The following is an 18,749-nucleotide window of genomic DNA, read 5'->3' on the forward strand; positions in this document are numbered from 1 at the left end:
TGGTTCAACCGAGAAATTCCCTAAACGCCCAAAATTTCAGAATCAAATGATTTCTGCACACTTATAAATAAGTTGTTAAACCAATAGATATATAAAATAGCTATTAAATCTTTAAAGATTAGAGACACCTATTAATCAATTAAAAATCTTAATGTTATCTTAAAACTCAACAACCTAAGCAAGATACCTATGCAATAGATTGATCTACAAGAGCTATTAACCAAAAATTTATAAATAAGATCAACAAAATTTGAAATACTAGTTACCATAAAATACCCAAGATGAACACTGCCATCAAGTAAAACCCCAAAGACTTTGCGTTGTATTATTCCAGAAAAGTTTACAAGAGCTTCATGAGCTAGCACACGATTCAATGATCAAATGATTTGAATGACCACTGACCTCTCATTTATAAATTAATTCTCCAATGGCTAGTTGGCTTGATTCCTATCAAAGTAATCTCGATCTTTAGAAAAGATTTAATTATCTTTTATTCTCCTCCATTGAAATTATTTTATTTTTTAAGGAAATTCGATTTTTTCATTTAATTGAATTTTAATCAACTGAAAATTAATTATTTTGAGTTGATTTCCTCAGAAAATTGACTTTGACGTAACTACCAAGGCTCAAGAGTTCAAAATATCTTGAAATTTTCAATATTCCCTTGGCTTGAGACCTCCATTTTTTTTTTAATAACTAAAATGAGTAGTGTTTATATATATATCGCGTCCGTTCACGTGAAAAAACAGATTTTTACATCATATTTTCAAGCCTAATAAGGGCTTCTGAGACATCAATTGTTCCCCATCCCTTCCCTGAGAGTTTTCCCCGTGCTTCATACAAAAATTTATCATTTCTAGTAGGCTATACATTCGACAGAACTGAAATAGTAAATATATACATTTATAGTTTCCCATACAATCTTTTTCTTCAAAAACTGAGTGAGAGAACAAATTACTCCTCTATCGGCATTGGATTGTTAAGATCCAGTCCAGTGAATTCTTCTTCATTGCTCTTGTTGTTCTCCTTCATCTTGAGCTTCAGATGCTCAATTTGCTGACGTAACGCATCCACCTCGTCTTCTAATTGCCGGATGTGCTCCCTTTCGAGCTACAACTCCTGCATGGCCAGAGCCTCCTTTTGCCACTGATGGATACATCGACGCAGAATAGCCAAACCTTTCTGAATCTCCAAATGTTCTTGTCCTTACAGTCATTCCTGTTTTTGCCACCTTCCAGAGATTTTCCCTTCCTCGACCCCCCTGTCCTAGGCCTGCAGCAGTCCCAGGAACCAAACAGAGAGTTGTCCTTTGTTGAATTGTTGTGCACGCTCATGATCTTTTCCAATATACCACATACCCCCAACTTCAGAATGTTTCCGACACTTAACCGAGAGCCCACATGTTCTGCTCCAACTGCCCCTCCCGACTCTACTTATCCGCACAATTCTTGACCTCACTCAGAAAACCAACACTCTGCAAATCAACACACAGATTCCCCTCGCAATAGCATACTCCGCTAGAACCCCCCTAAAGGCCAGCGCTTTGACCCAAAACTCATAGCAGATGCTTAGTAACCCAACTTCAGCTGTGAGGCCTTCATAGAGACCACCCGAGCAAAGAATAACCATAATCCATAACAACATATGAAACTGTTACTCCTTAAATAGAAGGTGCAGGACTGGATTTTGATGCAGTACTAGAGATTGGTACTCATGGAGCTAAGATCCCAATGCTCCACCTTAATTTCCCATTTATCTACCATAATTTCCCAGCTCTTCTCCTCGTCCTTCATCCTAACCCACGACTTCCTCCCACGTGCGACCGGAGCAATTCTGAGAAGAGGGATTAAATGTTTCTCACGCTCTCCCATTAACTTACCATCTCCTATGCTGGATCACCGACCTTTACAACAAATTCTATGCCATGGGGGCTGGGTTCTCACGCTGTGAGATCTCCCAAACCCAAGTGTAGTACCATCATGAAGGACACAAACACGTTGTTGTAGCGAGTTGAGACAACCATTGTCACAAGGTGCAAGGACAGGTTGAGCAAAGTAAAGACCGTTGCGACAGGGACCAAGGAGCGGGAGGTTGAATGTAAAAGAGAAGGGGGCCATAACGAAATGGAGAGGAGGAACGAAAAGGATGGGAGGCATAATGGGATGAGAGGGAGAAGGGTGACGAGGGTTAGGGAGAAGAGGTGATAAAGGAGAAGAGGGGAGGGGGAGGAAGGGGCAGAAGGGAGGATATATAGGGAGGAAATGGAGAGGGGGGGTTGGGGGGGCAAAGAGAGATAATGTTTTTCCTTTTTAACTTCTTGGATGAGCCAAGAATGTCATCCTCAAACCAATAATTGGATCCCATGACTAAGATTAGGGAATGTATGTCATTTCCTCTACCTCATTCACTATACTTCTTTCTGCATTCAACTGACAAGCCAAATTTTCTTGCTTATCTGCTTCTTGGTTATTCCCTCTTAGGATGTGAAAGAACGACACCAAATCAAAGAAGAGAATCATCCCTTGGGATCTCTTAATAATTTGATTTGCGTTCATGTTATTTGCTGATGAATTATAATTCATATGCTTTATGATCAACATTGAGTCTCCTAAGACTTGGATCTTTCTGATGCCCATTTTTTGAGCCAAGGATAGTCCGAGAAACAAACCATAAGCTTCAGCTTAATTGTTTGTCTTCCTACCCAAGGCCCAAGCATATATGCCTTCGATGTTTCCTTCGAGATTAATGAGAATCCTTCCCCCTCCTACCACCCCATAGACCTCCAAAAATTAATTCTTCTAGAACCCACAAATTTTTTAATTTATAGAATTAAATTTTCCTAAGACATAAAATTAATAAAATTTCTGGCTTATAATTTTAATTTATTTTTACCAGAAAATTTAATTAATTGACTTGAGGGGATTAATAATTTTTCCAACTCTCAAATAATTGCCATGGTGTTTAAATATGAGGGGACCATGCACTAAAATATTTTTTTACATAAAGATATTAAAGTTTAATACATGAAGCAGGAACACCAGTTCGTTATAGACCCTCAATCATTTACCCAATTCCACGACTCAAATATGATCTAGTAGACCATGTAATTTGTAATAAAGCAATTTAGTCAATTAGCTTAAATTACTCAAAAATTACTTTACAAAAGACTTGACTAGAACACAAGAACTAAACTAAAATCTTGACGAAAAAATCCACCTTAGCTTTGGGGTGAGGTTGGAAGGAAAAACTCTGCCAATCATCCGTGTTTAGAAACACACATGAATCGATGAGACAAAAAACCTCATATGATAGAAATTGTCACTAAAAGATAGGATTACCTTTAGGTTCGGGAAGCCCACCTTCAAACATACGATCATGGCATATGGGCGAGGGACCACATGGCTCGTTCGGGTGGCAGAGAAATGACACAATAAGCTAGCTAGTGGCTGTAAGGGTCTGCTGGGTGCCCATTGAGGACCATCTCAGAGAATATTTTTTTCTCCTCGGGATATCACCCGCAAAATGGTGGGTAACAAGCCCTAACTTAAATAAATGAAATTAGAGAATGATTTATAAAATATGCAAATGCAAACAAGCAGAAGTAGAGAGCAACAACATCTGAGAAAAATCCCTAATCAGCAACAATATAAAAAATTTCATACCCACCTTGTAGACATTAGGAGTAACTGAAATGTTAGTTTATGATTCTCAGGTTGAAGGATCTCTAGTGGCCTATAACGCCACACAAATCTGCACAATAGAGGCAACATTAACATAGTGAACTTGAGAAAGTCCGTCCATTTCCTTACTCTATCTACACACATTCTCCTTAGGTCTGAGATTTTCTTGACTTGACTTTCTATAAAGCTCTGCCCACCAAAGCCAGGATTGACTGACATAATTATGACCAAGTCTACCACTGTCAACATTACCAACAACACAGTGCAACATCTGTCATCAACCTTCTCAAAATTAAGGTGCCTTGCAAACTCAATAATCATAAGCTTTGGAAATGAATTCGTGAAGGAGAAGGAGACAATGCACCTGAAACACCTACATCAGATAAGGAGCTTTCCATTTGGGAAAACAAAAACAAGAAGACCTATGCCTTAATTGCAACGTCAGTAAATGAAGAGGCAAGTTGACATATTTCACCATTTTCAAATGCTTTTGAAGCCTTAAATAAGTCGAAGGAATTGTATGACTCACACTCTAAACTTGAAGTTGTTCAATCTTGAATTGAAAAATAATGACCCTCTTACCTTAGCCTCAGAGGTAAAATCCATTATGCATGACATAAAAGCCACTGGTGTTGAAATAAATATTCCTCTCACAGCCTATGTGAAGGCACTACATCCCACCTATTCACATTATCATGAGTCATTACAAACATATCACAAACGTGAGGGGATTACCTTTGACTCCCTTGAGAAGAAGTTTACTAAAAGAGAGAAGGCTTTTCAGAAGAAGAAAACTCCTCAGTCTTTTAAGTTGTTGTGTGCTTTGCACAAAAAGAGAATAATCATGCACAAGATTCCTCTAGAGGAAGATGTAGCTGAAGAGGAAGAGGAAGGAAGAATTTTAGAGGTAGGGAGAGCAAACATTTCCAAGGAGAAAGGTATGACCTTCATTGTATACGATGCAATAGAGATGGACATGATGCATCCACATGTAAGTTGCCCTGAGACAAAATTGAGCAGGAAAGAAATGAAGAAAAAGGTAAAACATCAGGTAAATGGAAAAGAAAAGCACCCGAATCCGCTCATTATGTTGTGACATATTGCAACATTGGAGTAACAGAAGACTTATTCAATGCTTCACTTGCTTCATGGAAAGAAGATTGATTGCTTAATTTTGGAGCAACTTGCCACACGACTTTCAAAAGAGATTTCTTTGAAAAATTCACTAATAATGTTGATGGAGCAGTATACTTTGTAGACAAGTCAACATTGAAGCCATCAGGGCTTGGCACCATTAAGCTTAAACTGCTTGGTCTTCCAGACTTTCTTCTACATGATGTTCTATACCTCCCGTGTTGAGGAGAACCTTGTTGTCTTTGGTCCACATCCACTAGCAAGGACACTCCATACATATATTTGATGTCAAGGATGAGGTCAGAAAAGCATCAGATCACTCATCATGACTAGGATAGAAGAAGAAAGACTTCTAAAGCTGCAATGAACCTCTGCTCGTTCTCAAAACTTTTCATACAATGCTCACTATGATGAAGGTACATTTCAATCAAGTCTTTTATGGCATGCTAGATTTGGACACTTGAACTATGACAACCTTCGTTTGTTGAAGAAAAATGGTGTTACTAGTTTGCTCACAATTCCTAAGAAACTTAAGTAATGTGATGCTTGTATCTTAGGAGAGTACAAAACACAATGTTTTCATTATTCTCATTCAAGATCACATAGAAAACGTGAACTCATTCATTCTGATTTATGTGGCTTAATTCTCGTTCCTTCTGCAAATGGTAATAAATATATGATGACATTTAGTGATGACTAGTGTGTTGGGTTTATTTATTGAATTTTTTTTGAAGCTTTTGAAATATTCAAAAATCTTCATGCATGGATTGAAAATGATGTACAATCTCATATTGAATCTATTCGCACTGATAATGGAAAACAATATACATCAAATTAATTTGAAAACTATCTTCGCCAACATGGGATCAAACATCAAACAAATATTCCTTATAATCCCCAACAAAACGGAGTAACTGAAAGAATGAACAAAGACAATCTTAAATATGGTACGTTCCATGATGTTTTTCAAGAATGTTAGGTTGATGTTTTGAGTTGATGCAGTTTTATGTGTTGTGTATATAAAGAACACGTGTCCATCTAATGCTATAAAAAGCAAGGCTTCCTAAGAAATGTGGTATGACCACATTCCTTAAGTGAGTCATCTCAGGGTTTTGGTTCCATTCATTATGCCTTGATACTGACAAAATAGAGAACCAAACTCGGTGCAAGGAGTCGCAAATGTATCTTCTTGGAGTACTCAAATATCCCCAAAGCATAACATCTCTATGATGAAGTGAATAAGAAGTTTATAATATCTAGAGATGTGATCTCTTTTGAATCTTCCAAGACTGACAATGTTGTTGAGCGACAACTTGATCGCTTGGATATATTCAAACATGCAAATTTTTTTCAAGAGTTTGATAACGAGATTCCACATCTTGAAGGGGGGTTCCTATACTAGAACAATATGTGGAATCTTATTCTGAAGCACTCTCTCCCCTGCATGAAGCTCCAACCACTGACGACATTTTGAGTGATGTGATTGACAAAATTGGGAGATTAAATCTTGATTCAACCCCAGCTAAGTCAACTGAGCAGCCTGGGCCATCTCAAAGAGGTCCTCCAAAATGGTTGACAAAGACACTTGAAAGTGTTCGTCCTGATGAGGTTGGAAACACATGAACAAGAAGCTCAACCAGACATAATGGAGGTGATGTAGACAATCATGATTCACCGATTGATATGGATGTTTCTTATGATGATGAATTGAATTTGTCTACAAATTTTGAACCAACTTCCTTCAAAGAAACCGCTTCTCATGATGAATGAAAAGAAGCAATGCAAAAAGAATATGATGCTTTGAGAAAGAATGGCCCCTAGAAACTAGTTGATCCTCTATTGGGAACTAAACCAATAGGTTGCATGTGGGTCTTCAAGAACAAGTATAAAGCAGATGACTCACTTGACAAGCATAAAGCCATGCTTGTAGCAAAAGGTTTTGCACAAAAGGAAGGTTTGACTATGAGGAGAAATTTTCCCCCACAGCAAAATGGGCTACCATTCAGACAATCTTTTCCTTGGAAGCTCAAAATGGTTGGAAAGTTCATCAAATGGATATAAAAATTGATTTCTTGAATGGAGATCTGAAAGAGAATATTTTTATGTCCCAACCAAAAGAATTTGTTGTGTTGTGAAGGGTCAGGAACACAAAGTATGCAAGCTTGTAAAATCCTTATGTGGCCTCAAGCAAGCACCACGAGATTGGTATGAGAACTTGACTAAGCATCTTATGAAACTCAATTTCAAACATTATGATATTGATGATGCAACTTTGTTCGTTAAGAAAGGGCAAAACAATTATATATCTTGTGGTGTATGTAGACAATATTCTGATGACAGGGAATAATGAGAGTTACATTACATCCACAAAGAAGGAACCGAGTAAAGGTTTTGAAACAAAAAATTTGCGCTATGCTCACTACTATCTTGGTATTGAAGTAACTCAACATCCAAAGTTTATATTCTTCTCAGAAAAAGTATATTGGAGATATGTTGAACAGGTTTGGCATGGTTGAGTGCAATCTTTTAACTACTCCAATGGAACAGAACTTAAAACTCACATCGATTGAAGGAAAAGAATTTGAGGATGCAATGAAGTATAAACAACTCGTACGAAGTCTCAATTAGCCAACTACTACTAGGCTAGGCATTTCATTTGTTGTTGGAATCCTCTCCAGGTTTATGCAAAATCCCTGTGAGATTGGGAGATGAAACCCAATAATCTCCCTCTCCTTGTATATAGTCATTTTCTATCTCAATGCAAAGGAAATAAATCAAATTCATGGAGTTACACCTTGCATGACATAAAATTTACAATAAAGAATAATTTTCCATTTAAGAGTATGCTCCAACAAACAACTTCGAGGATTGGAGAAAGGTTGGACTCCAGACACCAGAGCTTGGATGGAAAACTTGCTAATGAAAATGGAGATTTCCCAAAGAATACCAAAGCCACAAGAACTATTTTAGTATGCTTTCTCCCACTAAGAGGTTTTGCATAACAATTTTATTGTGCTCTGGTATGCAGTTTCCTTACGATCATAGGGAACTTTAAACCAACACATCACAAGTCAATAAATTAGATTTACATGAAAACTGAAAAAGCATGGTTGAAGCACGCATATCAGAGTCAATTTAGCATCACTACCCATTAATGTCAATTAAAGTCAGACAAGTAATTTTATTGATTATAATAACAAAAAATAGAAAATTACATGGCAGGAAAGCAAATTGTGATAGGGAACTGTGTAGATACCCAAATGACATTACATCTGCAAAGTTACAATTATAATTTATAATATGGATGATTAACACAAAAGCATATTCAATGAAACAGGCCCAAAAAGCTTGGGATTTGTGAGGAATAGGATCCAGAAGAGCGATCTGAATGTTGCTTTCATTTAAGAATACAATTACCTGATAAAATGCATAACTTAACTCTAATCAATATATGTATGCCCATGCTAATAACTCAGAAAAGAGTGAACAACAATCTAACAAATGAATCCAAAATACCTCAACAGTTCTTTAAGCTTGAGAAATACTTCAAAAAGATTATTTTTAAATTGCTTAAAAGTAACAAGAATGTTACTCTTAGTCTTTATTGTTGAGAAATCAATATATTTGTAGATTAGGGTGATTTTTCTTACTTGATAATTACTTGTGAATGGTTGTTGGCTATTATGTTCTTCTATCAAGCAATTAACAAAATACAAAATATGTCAATCACAAAAGACAAAGAACACAGGAAATTAGGCTCCAAGCCAGGGCAAAACCCCACAAGGGGGAAAACCCAAGAAAATCCTCTTCTTATAGAATCAGATCAAAGTGAGATATCCAAGACCCAAAACAGTCACAAAGAACCCAAGTCATCCCTCCTCCAAGTCTCTTCCACCAAATCAAAGTCATCAAAGTCAACGTTGGTCAAATTTCTGAATTTTGGTCATCCCCTAAAAATTCGGCCCCTGAAGTTTCGGTGTTGTAACAGCTCTAAAAAACCACAAAGAATACTCGCACATGTGAACATATTAGGGCAGAAAACAAGACTTTCTTTCTCCTTGGACTTCGCTCTCCTTTTACTTCACTGATTTTCTTCTTCTTGCTTTCACATAAATTGAATTGGTTGCCAAAATGTGGAGCACAGTTGCCAATATATAGTTGTTTGACCATATGAAGAGACACAACTTATGGGCTGGCTGACTTGTCCATTTGGAGGGCTGACTTGGTCTTGTGGTGACAAAATTGACTCTTTTGACTTGAAATAAAAATTTTATTTTCTTATATATAGTCCAAATGAGACTTTGACTCATGACAAATTTTCTTATTGAGTCAATAAACCCTGGAAGCATGAAGAACATGCTTTGACTTAAATAATAATAATAAAATTTCCTTTTTTTAAAACTTGAAATACATAGTGATACAAGTACAATGATAATTATGAAGACCAGACCTAGTTGCATTTTTCCACATTTATCCCTGATGATGGGTGATGCATTCACCATAAATGTCTGAATTTCAAATCTACATGGTTTTATCCAAAAATATTTATAGCAAAACAAAAATGTTGGTAATCAGGATTGTTCTTCACAAATTTATCCTCATGAAGTCTGAGTGGGCTGCATAGACTTGCATAACTACTAATAACCATTAAAGGGCTTAATCTATGTGATTCTCTGTGCCATATGCACATGCCTGTGAACTAAGCAATATCAATTTAATCGCAGTTTTGTTCTTGAATAATGATATTAACATGCCAGGTCTTGAAAGGGAAGGGCCAATGCATCATAACTGAACTATAAACAGACTGCGAAAGTCAGTTTGGTAGATCTCAACATCTTTTACTGTAGTTGTTCTAGCTAGTATCTAGTAATGTATTCAGTTACCAGTACATCATAAAACTTGAGCTATTAACTTCCACCAAACTGTCTCTCAAACAGAATAATCCCACCTGATTTACTGTTCGGTACAAATGGATAGTGGAAGATTGCTCACAGTGGACACTAACAATGTCTGCACCAGCCTTGATAAAATCTAGTACATGTTGTTCCGGTTCAACAATCATCTATATTGAATGAGTTGAAACATTAGTAAATCAATTAACACATTTAACTGCAAGACCATAAACTCATAATCCATAAACATCAGAAAACAGTAATCACATTTGACTATCAAATCAACCCATCTTTTATCTCACAACTAATACACGAAAACTAAAATATCTAAAGACCACATCTAGTACTCTGAACAATAGACACTCAAACATAAAGAGTCGTATAAGAAAGAGTGCCTATTATACCAAATGTACATCCAGTGGCAAATCTGTCACGGGTCATAATGCAGCAACCACCAGAGGTCCAATGGTAATATTTGGCACAAAATGCCCATCCAGAACATCAACATGAACCCAATCGCAACATGCCAACTCCACAGCTTTGACCTGTGAATCGTACAAACATATGTCACTCTGAAATCAACCCCTTTTTTTCTTTTGTGGTTGGTAGATCACCCTCTGTTAAGGAAGTGGGCTTACATTCATCTTATCGATAGCATGACACAGTTGTATCGATTCAGTCGAACTAACATGGCATCAGAACTCGGGGAAATTTGATCTACAACATTACAATGGCAAACATACCCACCAGATTTCAGTGAAGGCGAAAAATCAAAGATTTTGCAACTAAAAAAATTTGCAATCATATAAAGCAACCCCTTTTTTTCTTTTTTGGTTGGTAGATCACCCTCTGTTAAGGAAGTGGGCTTACATTCATCTTATGGATAGCATGACAGAGTTGTATCTATTCAGTCGAACTAACATGACATCAGAACTCAGGGAAATTTGATCAACAACATTACCATGGCAAACATGCCCACCAGATTTGAACCTGTGTAATCCTCATGGGAAGTGCTCCAACTTTTCACCAGACCATAACACAATAGACATGCAAATCAGCATCTAGCTTTAGCACATTTTACATAAACCCTTGAGGAATGGCAGCTTTGCATGGCAATAGATAAATCCATATTTCTAATAAGTGCCTCAAGTTCCCCATTGCAGGAGAAACTACAGGAGCTCACAATACAAAGAAGTCCAAACCCAAACTAGGTTTGGATGATAAACCCAGGAGTTTATTATCTTGCATACGGAGGGAATGTTTTCCTAATCTTTTGTATGAGACAGTGATATTTATGACAATTAAGCTAAGTTTATTAACTGATACTAGACTTGAAGCTAAGTTGGTCTTTGACGATTTGACAGTTAAAGGGACTCCTATCTTACTGTTAACTTTGATGAAAGGGAAATAAACCAATGACAATTGAAAAAAAAAATATTTGAGTGAAGGGATTAGGTAGCTCCTAAGAATGTTGATGAAATGGATTTGGAACATGTCCAACGGAAGAAAAATTTGGCCAATATATTCACAAACTTGGGAATTTGCTCAAGTCAAAAGCCAACTAAGTTCAAATTTAAAAATATACTGATGAGATAAAGGAGATGTGGTCAAGTAAAGTGATGGGTAAAAGTTCAATTTTGAGAAGTAATAACAGCGTAAGGTTTCATTTGTGTCAACCAAATTTCCAAAACCAATTCACTGTTAGGTTTTTGAGTTGATCATAACTCAAAGATGCATAGTGTGCCATTTATGGTGAATGGCAATAAAAATTAGAAATTTTAAATCCATCTTATCACCTTCTTACCCCTAATTCTGTGTCAATGATGAGAGATGGGAGTTAATACTGTGCAAAGACTGGAATTAACAGAATAGTAGGGGGGTGCCAGGGCACTTAAAATGAGACGAAAGGTGTGTGTTAAAAGATCATAGTACCTTTGGACTCTTAATTTCAGATTGACTCTGTTGCCAGTGTTACCCAGTCTTCAAGGCCCATGTACTCTGATGATTGACCCCATTGGACATGATTTCAGATTGACTCTGGTACCAGTGTTACCTAGTCTTCAAGGCCCATGTACTCTGATGATTGACCCCATGGGACATGTAGGAACCTTGTGTTCCAAAATATGAACCATCTGGAGACACCACCCAGATAATCAGTTAGGTCTGAGAATGTTTTCCAGGCAAGGTTGAAGGAACTCCTCCTAGATTGTAAGATTAGATCAAGTGACATTACATGGACAAACCAATATGGCTAAACTGGTCCCTCAGATTTGTAGGCACCTGCTAGCCTACAAAACACTCCCATAGGTGTGAGTCGAATATATGTATGTATGCATGAAATTAAAAGAAAGAAAAATAAGATTATCAGTCAACCTTGCGATCCAGAATGTGAAACATTTAGGAGACACTTCCCAGATTGTCAGTCAAGTCTAGATGTCTTTTCCTGTCAAGGAAATGCTCCTAGACTGAAAGATTGGACCAAGTGACATTACTAGGACTAGCCAATATAGCTAAACTGGTCCCTCAGATTTATAGGCACATGCTAGCCTGTAAAACAGTCCGACAGGTATGTATGTATGTATGCAATGAAAAGAAAAGAAAAACATGATGTTACAGCAAAACTAACACTAATCAAACTTACAAAACACATTAATATTTAAAAACTTAATAAATCTACAATAACTATGCACATTTACTATCCTAATATGTAAGTTGTAACAATACCCTTAAGAAATATGAGTTACATTAGCAATTAAAATGCATATGAAACAAATTCCAGGGTGCCCAAAACCCTTTCTCAAGGACTAAGGCACTAATTCACCTTAATTTCCACTCCTACCAAACACTCAGAAATTCTCACCACTCAAATGCCATTCATATGCCCTGATATCACTGATTTCATGGGCAAGATAACAAGATTCCATATGCATGCTTAACACATGTGGATCGACTTTCAAAACTGAATGAAACTGGCACAAATCACAAAATCTACATATAAATGTCAACTAGCAGAACAAGCAAATGACATTTATGTAGAAAAGGTTGTCATGGGAACATTCACCATCTTAAACATACTCATTTAGTTTGAACGCCACCCGAGGTGGGAATATGAGATGTCAAGGGAAAAGCTATTTGCAGGCTTACTCTTAGAATCCCCCCTGCCCACCAAGGCCATGTACCCAAACATTGAGCTAGACAAGGAAATCAACAATATAGAACAACCAGAACCTTTTGCTAGCCTACTTGCTAGTACAGGTTAAAGGGAAAACCCTCTATCAGTCCTACTGCTCCTCTAGTACATGTAATCTTTCACCGTTGGCACGACTAAAAACCCTCTGCCAATCCTACCCAGTTTGTTTGGATCAATGTTGCAAGAACCGTCACCCCCACCAGTTTAGGAGGCGCATTCACGTCCCGGATGGATCTTCTTGCGGTCCTAGGGAGAAACAATGGTTTTGCCCTTTTTTTACGGTTCCTGGGCTTTTGGAACCATGATGGTTCCGAACCGCAGTTCTGCAGGCCCAAACCATGGTTCCAACACAGTTCCAAAAACTGCTCACATATCTCCATAGTTTTTTATTTGCGGGGAGCGGGGGGGTTTCGAACTATTATGTGAGGAAGTATGCTTCCCAAACACTCCCAAGGTGCCCCATTGATGCTCCTAATAGTAATGTAAATTCTTAAAGTAAAATGGTGAAAATAAAAGATAAAGAGGAATGTCAGCATTCTCCATTATCTTTCATTTTCATCCTTTTACTTAAACTTTTAACATTACCATGAAATGACTCAGGATGTTTGAGAGTGGCCAACCTCACCAAACTTCATATGGAGAAAATAGAATTTCATATCGCATTCAAAATTAGTTTTCAGGATTTGAGGATCAATGGGATTATGGCATTTCGTTAGATTATATCATGTATGAGGGTATGTGATTGACATTTAATCAAGAGCACCAAGCCCTATATGTACCCCAGTGTTGGTGGTGTTGATTGTTGAGCTCCTTTATCATCGCCTAAGCAAAAACGTACACTTCACTCAAGTCAAAATCATTGATTAGGCATGTTAATCTTTCTCTACCATATTATACGGCTTGGATTAGGCTGTTTGATCAAAATTGAACAATGTTGACTCACTGTTGAATTTGTAACTATGGTCGGTCTTCATAATGTACATTTGGTCACACTTGATATATTTGTATTTCTTATTGTAAAGAATATTTTAAATGCTAAGAGTCGAAAGAAAATTTATTTTGAGTCAAAGTCCCATTGCGGCTTTTTAAAGAAGAAAATTTGAATTCTAAAATTGTAATTTTTAGCTCCAAAAGTTGTTAACTCGACCTCCCTCCAAGTCAAGTCAGCCCTGGCAGAAGACACCCATTTGGCCAAGCCAAATCATTATATAAAGGCAGTTCGACCTCCTCCACTTAGGCAATTCGCACTCTCTCAATAAAGACAATTTCTAGGCATCCTAGCGAAGAACAAGAAGGATAAGGAGGATGAAAAGGACAAAGTTCCTCTTTCTCCCTCTCTTCTCTAGCTCGCATGTGTGGATAGTTTCTCTTTCTTTTGGTTCGCAGATTTTTTGGCTAGTTTCTGTTGTAAAAAGCAACATTTTTGAAACAGTTGTAGAAAGCCGAGTTTTTGAAGTAGTCGTGGAAAGCCATGTTTCGGAAGTAGTTGCAGAAAGCCGAGTTTCTGAAGTAGTCACAGAAAACCAAGTATCTGAAGCAATCATAGAAAGCCGAGTTTCTGAAGCCAACAGAGAAAGCTGAATTTTTGGGCTACAAAAATTCTGGGGTAGATTAGTAGAACGAAGTTTTGGATCAGATTGAGAGACTTGACTTGGAGGGGAAGACCAGGTTTGACCATAGGTTTAGGTATGTCTCTCATTGAACAAAATAATTTCTCTATTGAAAAGGTTGTTGGGTTTTTCCCCTTCGTGGGTTTCCCCGGGGTAAATCTTGTCTCTTCTTTGTGCATTGTGATCTCTACTATTCTACTATTGTTTATGGTTGGATTTCTGAAGTATAATTATAGAATGATAATATTGGAAAAAAGTAAAAGAAGATATACATCAAAAGTAATTATCAGTTTTTCAGAAATATTGTGCTAGTCTATATTGCACCTAGAAAATCAACACTAGTATCCCTAGAGAATTGAAGTGGAGGCAAATGCTAGACAAGAGGAGACGAATCTAGATTCTAGATGGCCAATGCATCTAGATGGTTGATGCTCGAATGACTAATCATTGATGTACAATAGATACCATATCTATCTTGATTTATGTAAAAATATGCATGTTTTCATATGTTCTACAACTAATTTGGTATTTTGGATGTTCTTTACTAATATAAATGCAATTATATATATATATATATATATAATAGACGCTTCCGAGACGCTTTGCTTTGTGAAATTTTTTTAATTTCAACAACTGGAAATTATTCTTATATCTTATGCAAATTATTTCTCTTCAGAAATTAATTCTGACAAATAAAAAACAAAATCATTACTGCAATTTTCACCAATAATAATAGGAACCGAGTGTAATGTACCTTCCTAGGATATCTTAAATTTTTCCCTTAATCCTCTAAGTTTGTTTTGCGTGAGTTTTCAGTCGTACATTTCGTCAAACAGATTGACGACACATGGCTGTAGGTGCATTTTTACTTTGTTGACTACACACAGTCTCGAACCAAAGCTTCCAAACACTTCTAAACAACAGTGCAAGGCTGGAATAAATATCAGCTAGGAACCCAATCATTGAAATACACTTAATAACCATAGCATGAACATTTATCAACGCTGAAATAAACTCAAAATCACCATAAAAATGAATTCTGGAAATACACAGTCATTGCAATAATTGACAACTGAGTTTACAATAAGATTTGAACAAGGGAACCTGATTTATAGCAGTCCCAACATAGTCCTCTTGTAGTACTGCTTCAACACTTTCGCTTTAGGGATACACTGGGTTTTCACTTCAGCATTATAATATTCACATATCAGTCTCCCTGGTACACGGATATCAGCCACAGGTGTAGAGTAATGACTTATGGAATTGTCCCTATGGTAGTCCTTTTCCTCTGGTATTGTATCAACAATACAAATCCATCATAAACTCTGGAAATATTAGTCCAAATAGCTGAGGGTTCAGCTCTCTTTTCACAGAGGTCTCAGCCACAAATATGCCCACTGAACCAACATCACTAGCTGGCCATAATACAAAGATAAACGCCTTGATAACCTCAACTCCTACGCACAACAATGGCTCCACACATTCCCAAGCTAAACATGGCCCCTTAGTGACAAATTCGACCACTATAAGCAGGAGATTTAGTCCACAGTAAGTGACCCTAGCCCTAGCTAGCAGTTTGACCTTAAGAGGGTTGAAATCATAAATAAGATAACAAAATTGAGTTTGGGGTTGATTTTATGAGTGATCACCAAATTGACAAAGCCAGTGCCTAGTCCTTGGGATGATGGAGTCTATGGAGGTGAAAGATTGGCTAAATCTTGCTGAGTAACAGAATTTTGATGCCCTAGCTATTACTTTTGTGAGCTATCAAGGTCACTTGGATGCACTATTCTAAAGATTCACCAAAGGCATTGTCCTTCACATTTCATACATGAGTAATGCATACAATGTCATTATCTAGATTCTATACAATTGATCTTCAATAATAAATGGCACAATACAAAACACTAGATAACAATGCATTCCATAGATTATACACGTGAATAAATATTTCTCAAATACAAGGCTCACTTTCAAGATAAAATGCATGAACAATCCTTTATTGATCCAAAGTAACATCTCCAATGCCAAGACGTAGCTCCAATATACAAAAATGCTTCATAGAATTGCATATCCACAAGAGTCCTAGAGGCCAAAAATCTATAAGAAGGTCGAAGATGTCGCAAGTGATGATGATCAGTTCCAATGATCCTCTCTATTTATACTAGGAGGACAACTACTAATTAGCCTAATGACACCCCTAAAACAAGTTTGATACCACAATGTACTTGGGTTACAAGTCAACCCACTAGCTTTCATGAAATATGCCCTTATGAGCCCACACGTGTGAGCTGTTATCTCTCTAGGGCTGACGTCATCCAATAAATGAACTCTAAATTTCATATTCAAGTGTGACGAGGTGTCCAAGATGATGTAGAAGCACGTCAAGTCCATGGTTTCAGGGCTAGCCCTCAAATCCACCTTATTCCCTCTTGTGGCATCCCAAGATCTTGTTAGGGCACCACAAAGTGGTCTCCATGGATCTCCAACTGCTCAATGTGGCCTCCTCTACTCCAAGGTTGACAGCTTCTCGGGTGCAACTCACCCCCCCTAGTCTTTGAAGGTGAGACCATCCTCATATAAGCTCTGAATCAACTACCATCCATCAATTAGTTTCAAGTTTGTCTTATGGGCATGCTCAGTCCAACTGTGTCATCTTGAAGAATCATTAAGTCTAGTACAAAGTTATCCAATGTTCTGGGTGTCGGAGGTGTACTGGGATATGTGTCTTGATGCTACTGCTAGGAGGCCCAAGCGTCTCAACACTTCACTTGTTTGTACCAATATACTTCTTTGGAGGGCTTGGGTGAGTTATGACTCAAACTAGCTGGGGACCTAAGGGAATCCCCAAAGGGAAAATTCTAGGCCAAGGGCAACAAATGGAGTCTTAGCCCACTGTCACCTCAGCTGAGGCTCCTTTCTATTTACAAAATTTCATTGATGGGAGGAGACATGATATGTATGGAGTCACTAATGAATGATAAGTCAATGGATATGAGTGACCCAGACCCTTTCCGAGAAGGTTTTGAAGGGTGGAGCTTGCTTTCTAAGGTACTATGTGCTTCTGGGGAAAGGAAGAGGACTTTGGGGTTAGGTGTATGACAATAGGCTTTGAAAGGAGTTTCCCACACCCTAAATCCTTGTTAAGGTTGGTATCCAGGATGATTCTTGAAGAATGGTTCTTTGAAGGAGTGGGACCAAACGGGGCCAAGTGGACCTGTTCTTGGGTAAGAGGAAAGTATGAAATAATCAATGATTTTCATACCCTAGACAAGGTGGGAAGGATAAAAGAAAGTATTTGACTCAATGATGTTGTTTGACCCTAGGAAGTGCTAACCTTGGGGATGGCAGGGCAAGTTTTGGTCCCGGAGCTATGGCTTGGATTTTCTCCCAACTACACCGTCGGAATGTCTTCAAATCTAGAGGAGGGATAGAAGAGAGGCCAGCGCATGAGACCCTAGGAGATCGAAATTTTTCAGTGGATAACTTGTCGGGAAAATGATGCCCTAGGCACCCCAATGTGGCTAGACTTGGGAGAAGTTGAAATAATAGGAGCTTTGGTGGCCACGCTTGGTAGATCAGTGCCTTAATACTTGGGAGAATGGAGTCTATTTTGATTGTGTACTATTTCTTGGTTTCTAGTCAAGGAGGCCTCAAAATTACTTCACAAACCTTCTAGGTCAAGTAAAAGAAATCTTGCATCTTTTATACTTCAAATGTACAAGAGGAATGGCTTATCAAGGTCAAATTTTAACTCTAGGAGATCTCTCTCATACTATAAGGGCCAATGCATGGAGATAACGCTATGATAGAGACAACCCCACAATATTAAGCAACAATTTGCATGCAGCAATTAGCCTTAAAAACAACGAAAATCCCATTTAGCATATATGACAAAGTAACAAGAATAGCATCAAAAATTTCGTACTTACAATGCAGTAAAGTATATCCAACCATTCACAAATGACAATAGCGAAAATCCAAGAGAAGATAAACCAATAGCCATACATCAAAATTCATCCATAATTGCTCCAATTCATCCTCCAGCAAAAGTGCGAAATTTTTTAAAGAAGAGAGAGATCCAATCCAAAGTGATGATGATAAACGATCTCACCTCACTTGTATCCATACAATCAAAGGAGTTCGAATTAGCCTCCTTGGCCTACATAAGCCCCAAAATTAAAATAATGTGCTAATAACGCAACCTTTTGGTGACAAGCCCACCAAACTAGCTCATGAATGA

At 37.6% G+C, this 18,749-nt stretch overlaps 1 pseudogene; it reads right to left on the minus strand.

Moving 5' to 3' along the window:
* Window positions 1–1,048: 1,048 nt before the first annotated feature.
* Window positions 1,049–10,284, minus strand: LOC149150418 (ribulose-phosphate 3-epimerase, chloroplastic-like; annotated as a pseudogene).
* Between the last annotated feature and the right edge of the window lie 8,465 nt (window positions 10,285–18,749).

This window comes from Pinus tabuliformis, chromosome 9, assembly GCF_031772625.1.
Source record: "Pinus tabuliformis cultivar Carrire ecotype Pingquan chromosome 9, CPIR1, whole genome shotgun sequence".
NCBI classification, from domain to species: domain Eukaryota; kingdom Viridiplantae; phylum Streptophyta; class Pinopsida; order Pinales; family Pinaceae; genus Pinus; species Pinus tabuliformis.